The sequence below is a fragment of the Hyla sarda genome, chromosome 5 (genome assembly GCF_029499605.1).
Source record: "Hyla sarda isolate aHylSar1 chromosome 5, aHylSar1.hap1, whole genome shotgun sequence".
In the NCBI taxonomy this organism is placed as follows: Eukaryota; Metazoa; Chordata; class Amphibia; order Anura; family Hylidae; genus Hyla; species Hyla sarda.
Window position 1 is genome coordinate 71,324,791 of NC_079193.1, and position 13,639 is coordinate 71,338,429.

General features: G+C 44.8%; 1 protein-coding gene across 1 annotated transcript in view; it reads right to left on the reverse strand.

The window, feature by feature from the left end:
* LOC130273220 (sodium channel protein type 4 subunit alpha B-like) overlaps nt 1-13,639 on the reverse strand; it is a 488,856-nt gene that overhangs the window by 428,047 nt on the left and 47,170 nt on the right. Inside the window, exon 3 of the mRNA XM_056519644.1 lies at nt 53-935. The gene's annotated coding sequence lies outside the window, so the exon portion shown is untranslated. The remainder of the gene's footprint in view (nt 1-52; nt 936-13,639) is intronic.

Sequence of the window (13,639 nt, forward strand, 5' to 3'; positions counted from 1 at the left end):
AGAGGTGTTGGGAGGCTTTGGTTGGTAAAGAAGAGAAGAAGATGGATTTTACCTGCTGAGGCTTGTGTGACTGCAAACTCTGCGAAGGTTTTTGGGATGTGTGATCTGTGCTCAGTAGTTAGGACTGGTCTCAAGGTAACCACTCCCTTTAGAATGAGCCAGGCAGCAGCTGCCTGCAACACTTACAGAGCTGGGAGGTCCCTCCACTTATCAGCCACCAACAATTGGTCATCCAAGTTTTTGATGGAATTCCATGTTCCCTCCAAGACTGACAATCCAGTGCATAAATAAAGTCCTTCTGGCAATGTTGGTTGTGCAGCCCCTTTAAGCCAAGCTCTAGTATCCAGGTGGACACCAACTGGGATTCAGCATCTCCAGGTCATTTTGATTACTCATTTTTTAAAGTTGGTTTCCTACTATAGTCAAGATCAGGTTAGTAATAGTCACAGCAAACTTCAACACTCAACAGAAATAGATGTTAAGTTGTTTTCTATAAGCTAAGATCATAAAGCCATTAATCCAGTAAGAACATCAGGGCTTCTTCCTTCATCAGGTCTCCAGCTTCCCTGGATCTTCCCAAGAATCCTTCCAAAAATAAGAAACTTTACAAGATCATCTCCAAGTCCTGCCAAACTCTTGTTGTGTTCTTCTCTCCAGCCTGGGCACCTGGCTGAGGATGGCATCAGAGGGGTCTGCTCTCTCATCCACAGATCACCAGCTCCTCTGAGGCTTCTGACAATAAAGCCCAGCGCAGGTGTGAGCAGAACATGTGATCATTACAATAGGGACAGCAGGGGACTCATCACTAGGAAGATGCCAGGCTGCAAGAAGATTCTCCAGGCACTCCCTTCCCTGAACCTCCCACAGATACTGAGTGAGAAGGCATCTCAAGGCTGGAGTGAGGTCACCACCTAGTGGTGCTCAGGGGAACTGTTCTGGTTAAAAAACAAAATTACATATTTTATATAGACATTATATAAAAATACTTAATATACACTACTTTACCTTAAAGACTCTCTGGACCAGTGGGAACCATTGGTTCCCAACCAGGGTGCCTCCAGCTGTTGCAAAACTACAACTCCCAGCATGCCAGCATACAATATTCTCCACAGACTCTGTACCAGTGTTTTCCAAACAGCGTGTCTCCAGCTGATGCAAAACTACTGTTTTATATAGACTATATTTTATATAGACTTTATAAAAAAAAAAAATACTTAATATACACTACTTTACCTTACAGACTCTCTGGACGGACCAGTGGTTCCCAACCAGGGTGCCTCCAGCTGTTCCAAAACTACATCTCCGAGCATGCCTGGACAGCCGCAGGCTGTCCAGGCATGCAGGGAGTTGTAGTTTTGCAACAGCTGGAGGCGCCCTGGTTGGGAAACACCACTCTGGACACTATACCCTTATTCTGTATACTTAATAGACTCTCTATATAGAATGTGCATACCTTATACTATAGATTGTATATAGAGACTATAGACATATACTCTATATACAATATTCTCCACAGACTCTATACCAGTGTTTTCCAAACAGCGTGTCTCCAGCTGTTGCAAAACTATTATTTTATATAGACTATATTTTATATATTTTATATAGACTTTATAAAAAAAAAATACTTAATATACACTACTTTACCTTACAGACTCTCTGGACCAGTGGTTATCAACAAGGGTGCCTCCAGCTGTTGCAAAAGTACAACTCACAGCATGCCTGGACTGACGCAGGCTGTTTCCAAACAGCGTGTCTCCAGCTGTTGCAAAACTATTATTTTATATAGACTATATTTTATATAGACTTTATAAAAAAAATACTTAATATACACTACTTTACCTTACAGACTCTCTGGACCAGTGGTTCCCAACAAGCGTGCCTCCACCGTAGGCTGTCCGGGCATGCAGGGAGTTGTAGTTTTGCAACAGCTGGAGGCGCCCTGGTTGGGAAACACCACTCTGGACACTATACCCTTATTCTGTATACTTAATAGACTCTCTATATAGAATGTGCATACCTTATACTATAGATTGTATATAGAGACTATAGACATATACTCTATATACAATATTCTCCACAGACTCTATACCAGTGTTTTCCAAACAGCGTGTCTCCAGCTGTTGCAAAACTATTATTTTATATAGACTATATTTTATATATTTTATATAGACTTTATAAAAAAAAAATACTTAATATACACTACTTTACCTTACAGACTCTCTGGACCAGTGGTTATCAACAAGGGTGCCTCCAGCTGTTGCAAAAGTACAACTCACAGCATGCCTGGACTGACGCAGGCTGTTTCCAAACAGCGTGTCTCCAGCTGTTGCAAAACTATTATTTTATATAGACTATATTTTATATAGACTTTATAAAAAAAATACTTAATATACACTACTTTACCTTACAGACTCTCTGGACCAGTGGTTCCCAACAAGCGTGCCTCCACCGTAGGCTGTCCGGGCATGCAGGGAGTTGTAGTTTTGCAACAGCTGTAGGTGCCCTGGTTGGGAAACACCACTCTGGACACTATACCCTTATTCTGTATACTTAATAGACTCTCTATATAGAGTGTGCATACCTTATACTATAGATTGTATATAGAGACTATGGCCGGCATGTATCATTGTAAGTGTAAGTGAAGCATTTTTCTACACCTTTTTTTGTGTGCTGGTAATGTGTAGTAGCAACAGATTTATTAAATGGTCGCAGAGTATTTAATACATTTTGTGCAGGTCACATTTTCTGAAATTTCTCTCTTCACATACACCAAAAAGCTAAGCTAAGTCTGGGCTGGTGTAGTTTTAGAGACTTTTCAGTGCCTTTGCGCCTTTTTTGCGCCTTTTCACAAAAAGGCGCAGTTCTTAAAACCCTTCCATATCATGTGCATTGCCAAAATCAGTGGATTGCAACTCAAACCAAAAGGCACAAAAAAGGCGCAAATAAACCCTGCTTGCGCCTTTTTTGCGCCTTTTGTAGACACAAAAAACTGTCTAAAGACAATGATAAATGTCGGCCATACTCTATATACAATATTCTCCACAGACTATACCAGTGTTTTCCAAACAGCGTGTCTCCAGCTGTTTGCAAAACTATTTTATATAGACTATATTTTATACAGACTTTATAAAAAATACTTAAAAGAGATATCCAGTTCAGATCAGGGGGGGTCCAACCGCTGGGGCCTCCCGCGATCTCCTGTACGGGGTCCAGGCAGCCCGCAGGAAGGGGGCGTGTTGACCACCGCAAGAAGCGGCGTCTGACACGGCGTCAGAGCGCTGCCTTCGGTAATCTCCGGCTCTGCCATATCGCTGTATTGAGGGGGCGTGTCAGCCGCCGCTTCGTGCGGTGTTTGACACCCTCTATCTGGCCAGCGAGCCGGGGCCCCATACAAGAGATCGCGGGGGATAGGGGATAAGTTTTTCAGCACTGGGCTAACCCTTTAATATACACTACTTTACCTTAAAGGAGTAGTCCAGTGGTGATTCAGTGGTGAGCAACTTATCCCCTATCCTAAGGATAGGGGATAAGTTGCAGATCGCGGGGGGTCCGACCCCTGGGGCCCCCCGCGATCTCCTGTACGGAGCCCCGACAGCCCGCTGGAAGGGGGCGTGTCGACCTCCGCACGAGGCGGCGGCCGACACACCCCCTCAATACAACTCTATGGCAGAGCCGAAGCGCTGCCTTCGGCAATCTCCGGCTCTGCCATAGAGATGTATTGAGGGGGCGTGTCGGCCGCCGCCTCGTGCGGGGGGTCGACACCCGCTATCTCGGCGGAGAGCCGGGGCCCCGTACAGAGAGATCGCAGGGGGCCCCAGCGGTCGGACCCCCCGCGATCTCAAACTTATCCCCTATCCTTAGGATAGGGGATAAGTTTTTCACCACTGGACTACCCCTTTAAAGACTCTCTGGACAAGTGGTTCCCAACCACAGGTTGTTTGGGCATGCAGGGAGTTGTAATTTTGCAACAGCTGGAGGTGCCCTGGATACACCGCTCTAGACACTATGGGGGAGATTTATCAAAACCTGTGTAGAGGAAGAGTGGTGCAGTTGCCTATAGCAACCAATCAGATCGTTTATTTCCTTTTTCAAAGGCCTCTTTAGAAATGAAAGAAGTGAGCTGATTGGTTGTTATGGGCAACTGCACCACTCTTCCTCTACACAGGTTTTGATAAATCTCCCTCTATACCCTTATTCTGTATACTTAATAGACTCTCTATATAGAATGTGCATACCCTATACTATAGATTGTATATAGAGACATACATACTATTATATATACATGAGGGAGATTTATCAAAACCTGTCCAGAGGTTCCCGCAGACTATGTAAGCTAGTCTTTATACATTACATTCTATAGAATCTATTTATGGACTCTACATACCCTATACTCAATAGATTCTATAAGAAGACTATGGGGGAGATTTATCATAACCTGTCAAGAGGAAAAGTAGCTGAGTTGCCCATAGCAACCAATCAGATCGCTTCTTTCATTTTGCAGAGGCCTAGTTAAAAATGAAAGAAGTGATCTGATTGGTTGCTGTCAGGATCCGGATAGGTATGCAACGAGGACACTGGTGGTGGATCCTCTGTGTCAGTGAGGTGATGACGTGGGCCGTACCAGGGGAACGGAGTCTAAGGGGTTACTGGTTTTCACCAGAGCCCGCCGCAAAGCGGGATGGACTTGCTGCGGCAGGTAACCCCCAGGTCGTTCCACCCGATAGCGACTCAACCCCAGCTGACAGCTGAGACAGGCGCGGTACACAGGGACAAGGCAAGAGCAAGGTCGGATGTAGCAGAAGGTCAGGGCAGGCAGCAAAAGTCGTAGTCAGGGGGCAACAGCAGAAGGTCTGGAACATAAGCTTGGGAACACACTAAACGCTTTCACAGGGCACAAGGCAACAAGATCCGGCAATGACAGGAAGGGGAAGTGGGTTTATATAGGCAAGGTACAGGTGCAGGTACTGATTGGGCCAGGCACCAATCAATGGCGCACTGGCCCTTTAAATCTCAGCCAGCCGGCGCGCACGCACCCTGAAGAGCGGGGCCGCGCGCGTCGGGACTGAGCCGACAGAGAACGGGACAGGTGAGGAGATTGGGATGCGACACCGCGGGCGGGCGCGTCCCGCTACGCGGATCGCATCCCCGCCGGCGATACTAGTGCAGCGCTCCCGGTCAGCATGTCTGACCGGGGCGCTGCACAGAGACGAACGTAACAGTTGCTATGGACAACTTTTCCTCTCGACAGGTTTTGATATATATACATATACTACAAATACAATATTCTCCACAGCAAACAGCTGTCCGAGCATGCTGGGAGTAGTTTTATAATCTAGTCTTTATACATTATGCTCCATAGACTTTATATATAGAATGTGCATAAACTATACCAGGGGTCTTAAACTCCCTGCCTGGGGGCCATTTGCGGCCCGCGGAACGAAAGTTTGTGGCCCGCAACAGTAGCAACGCCACTGGTAAGTACTGTAGCAGTGCTCGCCTAATGACTCAATAGGGAGAAGCTGCTAATCACCAGGGGCTAACGGTAACCTATCTCCTTAGGGGGCATAATTGTTTAAATAGGAACCTACCTGCTGGGGGTAATATCTATCTGGGGGCCTGTACACCTATTGGGAACTCCTACCTGATTATCAGGTAGGGCTCCCCAGTAGGTAGACAGGCCCCCAGATATATATTACCCACATCAGTGATGGGGATCATATCTATCTGTGGCCTCTATACCTACTTGGGAGCCTTACCTGATGGGGGTCATATCTCTTTGGGGGCCTGTGTACCTACTGGGGAGCCCTACCAAATGGGAGTCCTATCTATATGGGGGCCTGTGTACCTACTGGGGAGCCCTACCAAATGGGGGTCATATCTATATGGGGGACTGTGTACCTACTGGGGAGCCCTACTTGATGGGGGTCATATCTGTCTGGGGGCATGATGGGGGCATTATATGTGAGGGGCATATGATGGGGGCATTATATATGAGGGGTGCATGATGGGGGCATTATATGTGAGGGTTTCATGATGGGGGCATTATGTGTGAGGGACGCATGATGGGGGCATTATATCTGAGGGGCGCATGATGGGGGCATTATATCTGAGGGGCACATGATGGGGCCATTATATGTGAGGGGTGCATGATGGGGCATTATATGTGAGGGGCGCATGCGGCCCAGCCTCACCCAGCCACTATCTCCAGTAGCCCCCAGATAATTTGAGTTTGAGAACCCTGCCCTATACTCTATAGATTCTATATACAGACTTTATACATATACTCTATATACAATATTCTCCACAAACTGTATAAGCTAGTCTTATATACAGACTCTATGTATGGACTTTTGTATAAAAGCTATATACATATGATCTAAATACAATATTCTCCACAGCCTCTATAAGCTTGTCTTTATCCATTATATTCTATAGACTTTATAAACAGACTCTGTATATGGACTTCACATACTCTATACTCAATAGATTCTGTATAAAGACTATAAAAATATACTCTATATACTATTCTCTGTACATTTTACTCTGTTATGGATAATAGATGTAAAATGAAGATCATTCTTCATTAAAATGGAGGTTACATCCTGTATCACGCCATCTGTGACCAGGGTGGCACAGAAAATATGATGTAATGCTTACGCAAAGTAGTCTGCTAACCAGTTAGAATGCTTACACAATGTGCTATACCCTACTAAAGGATATATATTGTGTGTACACAATACAATAAATCAGAAAGAACCATTTTGACCTAATCTTGTGTCAGCGTGAGTTTTTTCTCTCCGTGCACTAATTGTCTAATTTGGCTCAGGACATCAACCTAGAGCGGTCACTTGGAACGCATCCAAAACAACTCTATAGACTCTGTACATTATTTTGTATAAACTCAATATATATATATATATATATATATTTAGACTCTACATACTGACTCTAGAATATAGTCTATACTCTATGGACACTAAGCTCTATATAAAATATTCTCCACAGACTCTATTCACTAGTCTTTATACATTACATACTATAGACTCTATAAAAAGACAGATATAAACAGACTTGTCTCCGTGACACTTCAAAAGACTTTTTAAGTGACACCAATGCTTTAACCTACAGAAGACATTTAGTTGAGTATCATCCTATACTGGGGGAGTTAGCTGCATTATCATTATCTTTATATAAAATTCTGGGGGAGTCAGCTGCATTATCTTGATTTCTACAGGACATTCTGAGGTAGTCAGCTGCATTATGTTTATCTCTTTAGGAAATTCTAGGAAAGTCAGCTGCATTATGTATATATCTTTAAAAAATTCTAGGGGAGTCAGCTGCATTATTTGTATCTCTATATGAAATTCTAGGGGAGTCAGCTGCATTATGTTAATGTCTATAGGAAATTATGGGGGAGTCAGCTGCATTATCTTTATCTTTATAAGATATTCTGGGGAGTCAGCTGCATTATGTTTATCTCTTTAGGAGATTATGGGGGAGTCAGCTGCATTATCTTTATCTCTATAGGATATTCTGGGGAGTCAGCTGCATTATGTGTATCTCTTTAGGATATTCTGGGGAGTCAGCTGCATTATCTTTATCTCTATAGGAAATTCTGGGGGAGTCAGCTGCATTACCTTTATCTCTATAGGATATTCTGGAGGAATCAGTTGCATTATCTTTATCTCTATAGGAAATTCTGGGTGAGCCAGCTGCATTATATTCATGCCTATATACATCCTTAGTTTTAATACCCATGATATAGTTTGTTTTGCAATTAATTTTGCAATTAAAACTCGTGTTAATACTGTTGTATTCATTGCGTTGACCCACAGATTGTATCCTGCAAAAACACCTGATCCTGACCTTGTATTAAATATCCCCCTCCTTTAGGATATGTCTTCCAGGCCTAAAGATAATTGTTTTTAGAAACCTGTTGCTTCTTACAAAAGCACAGACATGACCCCAATAGACCTGGATAAGGTCACCAGTGGATGTCCTTTCCAAAAAAAAGACATGTGTTCCTTTTGTTTCTACTCATTCTACACATGGGGCAGGGGTGGTGAAGGTCAGGGTAAAAGACAAAATATTACAGACTCACCATTACAAGGCTGACTCTCAGGTAGCTGTGTATAATGTGCAGTTATGAGGGCATGTACGTTGGCATATACCAGGAGAGCAGCTCATTACACTGGCAGCTTAGACATTTTTTTTTCAAAGGCTAATGCAGGAAAAGAACTCAGGCTATGCATTTGACCCTTATACTATGTGCTTCTGACTTCTTTGCACACTATGGGTTAAATGGTCACATTGAGGTCTCGATACCAGAGAAGCCTAGCTGCGCTGTGTACATGACAGCTGCTCTAACAGCAGATACTCCAAATACTTTGACTTCCACAAGCTACTTTTAACATATGGTTCCTGGCCTGGTGTTAAATTCTACACGCCAGCTCCCTCTTGTGGTAAAAACTAGGAATTACAGTAAAACTTGTGAGCTGGCCAGTGAAGCCCTTGTGAGACTGCACAGGCCAACAAAGACTTGGAAATGTCTTATTAATGACTGATACAGTTCAGGGAGGACATTAGTATCAGCAGCTGGAACTATATATCTTCTATTTAGTAACATAAAGTTGGATCAGGAATGTGCTGTCGCCCCAGGGAATTCAGCTGAGCTGATCAGTGAAGTTTCAGCACCTTGGACAAGAACAAAGAATATGATGTTACCACTGCATTTCAGAGAGCAGGTAGATGTCATGTACAGCTCAGGCACACATTGTAAGTGTAATGTCTCCATTTTTGTCCATGTTTAATCTGTATTTTGTACCATTTTTTGTTTAAACCCTCTTTTTTTTGGAGGTGTTGTTGAAATGCAGATGTAGGAAAAAAAAATATAGACAGAACATATATTTTTATATGGGCACTGTCATAAAAAAAAAGTGGATATCTGCTAGAGACATCAGAAGTTTTGATCGGACAGAGTCTGAGTGTTCAAACCCCAACCAATCACAAGAACATTCCACAAAATTGAGCACATTCTCTCTTGGTTACATTTCCATGGCCGTAAATGTTGGCACCCCTGAAATTTTTCTAGAAAATGAAGTATTTCTCACAGAAAAGGATTGCAGTAACACATATTTTGCCATACACACGTTTATTCCCTTTGTGTGTATTGGAGCTAAACCAAAAAAGGGAGGAAAAAAAGCTAATTAGACATAATGTCACAACCAAACTGCAAAAATGGTCTGGACAAAATTATTGTCACCCTTTCAAAATTGTGGAAAAATAAGATTGTTTCAAGCATGTGATGCTCCTTTAAACTCACCTGGGGCAAGTAACAGGTGCGGGCAATATAAAAATCACACCTGAAAGCAGATAAAAAGTTCACTTAGTCTTTGCATTGTGTGTCTGTGTGCCACACTAAGCATGGACAACAGAAAGAGGAGAAGAGAACTGTCTGAGGACTTGAGAACCAAAACTGTGGAAAAATATCAATAATCTCAAGGTTACAAGTCCATCTCCAGACATCTAGATTTGCCTTTGTCCACAGTGCGCAACATTATCAAGAAGTTTGCAACACATGGCACTGTAGCTATTCTCCCTGGGAGTGGACGGAAGAGAAATATTGATGAAAGGCGTCAACGCAGGATAGTCCGTATGGTGGATAAGCAGCCCCAAACAAGTTCCAAAGATATTCAAGCTGCGCTGCAGGCTCAGGGAGCATCAGTGTCAGTGCGAACTTTCCGTTGACATTTAAATGAAATGAAACACTATGGCAGGAGACCCAGGAGGACCCCACTGCTGACACAGAGGCATAAAAATTCAAGACTACATTTTGCCAAAATGAACTTGAGTAAGACAAAATCCTTCTGGGAAAATGTCTTGTGGACGGATGAGACCAAGATAGAGCTTTTTGGTAAAGCACATCATTCTGCTGTTTACCAAAAATGGAATGAGGCCTGCAAAGAAAAGAACACAGTACCTACAGTGAAATATGGTGGAGGTTCAATGATGTTTTGGGGTTGTTCTGCTGCCTCTGTCACTGGGTGCCTTGAATGTGTGCAAGGCATCATGAAATCTGAGGATTACCAATGGATTTTGGGTCGCACTGTACAGCCCAGAGTCAGAAAGCTGGGTTTGTGTCCGAGATCTTGGGTCTTCCAGCAGGACAATGACCCCAAACATATGTCAAAAAGCACCCAAAAATGGATGGCAACAAAGCGCTGGAGAGTTCTGAAGTAGCCAGCAATGAGTCCAGATCTAAATCCCATTGAACACCTGTGGAAAGATCTTAAAATTGCTGTTGGGAAAAGGCGCCCTTCCAATAAGAGAGAACTGGAGACGTTTGCAAAGGAAGAGTGGTCCAACATTCCGGCTGAGAGGTGTAAGAAGCTTATTGATGGTTATAGGCAGTGACTGATTTCAGTTATTTTTTCCAAAGGGTGTGCAAGCAAATATTAAGTTAAGGGTGCCAATAATTTTGTCCAGACCATTTTTGTAGTTTGGTGTGACATTATGTTCAATTTGCTTTTTTTCCTCCCTTTTTTGGTTTAGTTCCAATACACACAAAGGGAATAAACATGTGTATAGCAAAACATGTGTTACTGCAATCCTTTTCTGTGAGAAATACTTAATTTTCTTGAAAAATTTCAGGGGTGCCAACATTTATGGCCATGACGGTATATAGATGAGTAGTGTATGTGTGCAAATCAGGCAGCCTCCTTACAGTGTCCCCTGGGCCCCCCTGCATCTGTTCTACTGTAATTGTATATTATCCCCTATGTTATGTATATAAGAATGTTGTATCTTTAAGAAAGGTTAACATTTGATCACCGGGGGGCGTGGCCACGCACGGCACGTGAGCGGACGTGTCGCACGGAGCTCCGCCGAGAATCCTCAATTAATCCTGGGCATCAGGCTATATTTTCGGTTTTCATACCCACCTGCTGGTTGCTGTGGGTCCCTGGAGTGGAGCGGTGGTGGAATGCCGGGACGCCGCCGACAGAGGAAGCAGCAGGGAGCAATGGAAGACAGCGGGCCGAGTCCCTGAGGAAGCCGGCGCCATCTTGCGTGGAGGTGTCGGGGATCACGGAGCGCCTGTAGCGCTTCGCACGAGTTACCGACGCCGCTGACAGGGCTCCGGTGGGCAGCTGGAGTGACGCGGAGCTGGATGGAGCTGCCTGGCTAGCAGAGCCCTTGATGCCTGAGGAGCTTGCAGGCCCGGCCGCTGGACAGTCGGGGCCTGCATGTGAAGATGGTGCAGGTCAATTCACTGTTAACCCCCTGTATGCTGGAGGGCCTGCCGCTTACACTGGGGACTCCTCTACCATGCTTCCCATGCTACGGGCTGCCTCTGGGGAACCTGCCTCACCATCCCTGGCCACAGAGACTCCCCAAAGTGCTCCCACACGGGCCCCTGTGGACTGTACCCCTGTTGTTGCTAGGGGTGATGCTGCCTTGAGTACTGCTGCTGTAATGCAAATCCCTGATCAACTCAATATGGACTGTACTCCTGTTGTTGCTAAGGGCGACGCTGCTCTGACTACTACTGCTGTGCTGCATGCCCCTAACCGGCTCCCTATGGACTGTGACCCTGCTGTGACCGACGCTGCCCTGACCACTCTTGCTGAGATACATACTCCTAACCTGCTCCCTATGGAGTATACCCCTGCTGTTGCTGTAGGTGCCGCTACCCTGACTAATACCACTGCGGTGTCTATTCCTAGGCGGCCTCCTGTGGACTGTTCCCCTGTTGTTGCTAGGGACAACACTGCTATGGTCTCTACTACTGCTATGACTCCTACTGCAGAACCCACTCTGAAGGACATTTTATTGGCTATCTCCAAGGGCAACAGAGATGTAAAGATGTTGCTGGGTGGTCTACGTGAGGACATCAATCTTATCAGACATGACATGCAGAAAGTCACTGAGAGAGTTGGTGCGGTGGAGGAGCGGGTGGGGGAACTTGAAGATCGGATCCCCACACTTCAAAGGGATATGCACCGTGTTGTAAATAACCTAACCGCCTTAGCTGCCAAATCCGATGACCTAGAAAAGCGCCTGCGGCGGAACAATGTGCGGCTTGTCGGAGTCCCTGAAAAAGCAGAGGGTCGTGACCCTAGCGATTATTTTGAGAAATGGCTCCTATCTACCTTTGGGAAAGTGACTCTGACCCCCCTGTTTGCGGTGGAATGGGCACACAGGGTGCCAACCCGTCCTCACCTGCCGGGGGCCCCCCCTAGGGCAGTCCTCATCCGAGTGCTCCATTACAAGGACAGAGATATCATTCTTCGTAAGGCTCGGGACTTGGAGTCCATAACTATTGATGGGAACCGTATATCTATTTTTCCTGACTTTTCTGCTGAAGTACAGAAACGGCGGGCGAAATATATGGATGTGAAACGTCGCCTATGGGCCTTGAATGTGAAATACTCCATGTTTTATCCGGCAAGGTTGCAGGTGGTTGCCCTAGGAACCACTCATATGTTTGACACCGCGATTGCAGCAGCAGAGTGGTTGGATAGACATGAGGCGCAGATCCGGCGCGGTAACACTTGACACTCTTGCTGAGACTGGCTGTCATGCTGTGAACTGATGCGGCCTACCTGGGTCGCTCACTGTTTTCTCCTGTTGTCGGTCATTTAGCATAATTTTGTGCCTTATTATCTAGTTGTCAGCCTATGCAAAATAGTTCATTTTGTTTCTACTTGCCCGGATATGAGGCGCAGACCCAGTGCGCTACTACTTGACTCTCTTGATGAGACTTGAGGTCCTGCTACGACCTGATGCGGCCTACCTGGGCCAGTATATGTTTTCTCATGTTACCAGAGATTTAGCTTAATTTCATGCCATATTGCCTCACTGTATGTCTATGCAAATGTTTCCATGTTGTTTTTGCTTGCCCTTGCTTAACTGATGCTCTCTGTTATTGCCTGATGCCCACATTATATATTTCTGTTTTTCTCTCGGATATGGGCAAGATGCAAAAGTGTTATCTTATGCTTAATTACGCCCTCTGCTCACGCTATATGGGCTTTTTCTTTACCCCCCATGTCGCAAGTTGCGCTGTGTTGTTGTTTTTTGTTGTTTGTCTGGGATGTTTTTGTAGTCTGGTGTCCTCTCCTCAGTCTGTCCTGTGGCAACTCGTCTCCTTTGTCCCTATGTTTTCATACATTGTTTGGTCTGGCAGATCTCCGTATGTGGTCTTTAATATCCTTATGACTGTACTATGGCTAATGATCTAACTGTAGTGGCGTGGAATGTGCATGGCCTTAATGATCCCACCCAGCATCTTGCTGTCTTTCAGGCGCTCCAAACGCACCAGCCTGCCATTTTCTGTTTCACTGAAATGCATTTGGTGGCTGAGACTAAACATGTATTGAATAAACCGTGGTTTGGTTACATGTTCCACGCCACGTTTTCATCACATTCTCGCGGTGTGAGTGTTCTCATACATAATAGTATCCTATTTACCAGTATATCTAGTCTTATTGACCCTGAAGGAAGGTTTATTTGTTTATATGGTTCTTTTAATCGTGTCTTTCTAGTTCTGGTTGCGGTATATATACCTGCCCCCTACTCGGGCGATGTCTTACGCAGGGTGGTTACCTTCTTGTCCTCCCTGCCTGATACACCGCTCTTT